Raw genomic sequence first — 1,635 nt, forward strand, 5'->3', positions numbered from 1 at the left:
ACACACTCATATATACACACATTATATAACAGTTTCATTATAAAGACATTTTAATAAAGTTAACTATATACATAAGCACATATCATCTCCAATAAAGTTTTGCCCTAAAATTGGTAAATAGGCTAACCTAGTTACCAAGTAACAGAAAGCAGCCATGATTTTCATTGCTGCTAAAAATGACTTTCCATGATCATGACTGAAGGAGATTTTTTGCAGCCCACAGGTCCCGGAGGTCAGATTTTCTACATCACCCAGTGCCAGGGTCACACAATCCTTATAATCCTTCTGTCAGACAAATAGTCTGGACCTGGGGAGGATTATTCCAATATGGGGCCATCAAGAGGAGAGGGAGAGAGGAATCCCCAAGTGAGGAAGCCCCAGGAGAGTTCTCCTGCTTTGAGGGGCCCCAAGTCTGCTCCCCACTGGGCTCCTGAGTCACAAGCTTCCCACAGCCTCAAGGGCTCATTTTGGAGACCACAAGGGCTCTGAAGTTTGGCTGCCTTAAGAGAGGGGTTTATGCTCAGGGAGTCCCCACGTGCCTGCCACGGAAGCGTGCACCAGGGAGAAAGTTGAGGCTGCTCTTGGGTGGGCTTCCCGCAACCTGTGCTCTGCCCACTGAGCAGGACCGGAATGCCACTGTCAGTGGGCCGATGGCCATCCCGTAAGATAAGTTTGTCATCTTTTTTTTTTAACCAGTCATTGTTTATTGGATGTTAATTCTCCATCAGGATATGAAAGGATTCAGGGGTGCCGGGCAAAGGTGATGATCAGGAATGCAGAGTTCGCCCTCTTCAGTGGTACCTGCGTAGCCGCTCGTGTTTGAGCTCCTTGTAAGAACGGCAGTAGCTGAAAACCGCGTAGGCCGCCAGCACCAGAGAGAGCCCCGCGATGCTGCCTCTCTTCTGGTTCACGCACTTGGTGTAACGTCTTTGAAATGCTCCAGCGATGCCTGAAGGGGTGAAATCCCGCATGTGTATCCAGCTTGGCAGCTCCCCTAGTTCGACTTCCAGGAGCTTCTTCAGTGGTACGACTGACGCCATCTTGGAGTCCTCTGTCATCATTTTTAAACCTGAAAGTTGGCCAAATTCTTTACCACACACAGACTTAGATCCAACCCTTGGATTTTGTTCCAAAATTATTTTAAAAGTCAAAAAAATTTAAATTGAGAAGTTTTGTTTCTACCACCTCAGGCACTTGCCAAAACACTCTCCAAGAATTTTTTCAGTCATTTTCATTATACATTTGCAGAAAGCTTTTAATAGATACCAAAATGCATCTGCACATCGCCTCATTGGCTTCACGTAGGAGTCCCTCAGAGCTGGGAGGACGGTTGAGTGTATCCATCAGACGGTCAAGGAAACGGACACCCAGAGAAGTGCAAGACTCACACAGGTAGTAATCAGTAGGGGAACCAGACCTCCCGTAGGAGTCGGGGTGTGTGTATGTTCAAAGAAATGCACTGAGGACTGTCCCTTGGCACACCGAGGGACCAAAAGCACCCACAACTATCTTATGAGGTCTGCTATTAACTTTTTTATTTGAAAGAGAAGTTGACTGTGAATAACCTTCTATCTACATTTTCTGAAAGGAAAGAGAGAGAGAGAAAAGGAAGATGATCAGGACTAAATTATATAG

General features: G+C 46.2%; 1 pseudogene across 1 annotated transcript; it reads right to left on the reverse strand.

Moving 5' to 3' along the window:
- Positions 1–691: 691 nt before the first annotated feature.
- On the reverse strand, positions 692–1,046 carry LOC113879224 (annotated as a pseudogene). Its single transcript, XR_003507241.1, has one exon. The product of XR_003507241.1 is annotated as an ATP synthase subunit f, mitochondrial pseudogene (transcript).
- Positions 1,047–1,635: the final 589 nt, after the last annotated feature.

Source organism: Bos indicus x Bos taurus, chromosome 20 (assembly GCF_003369695.1).
Source record: "Bos indicus x Bos taurus breed Angus x Brahman F1 hybrid chromosome 20, Bos_hybrid_MaternalHap_v2.0, whole genome shotgun sequence".
In the NCBI taxonomy this organism is placed as follows: domain Eukaryota; kingdom Metazoa; phylum Chordata; class Mammalia; order Artiodactyla; family Bovidae; genus Bos; species Bos indicus x Bos taurus.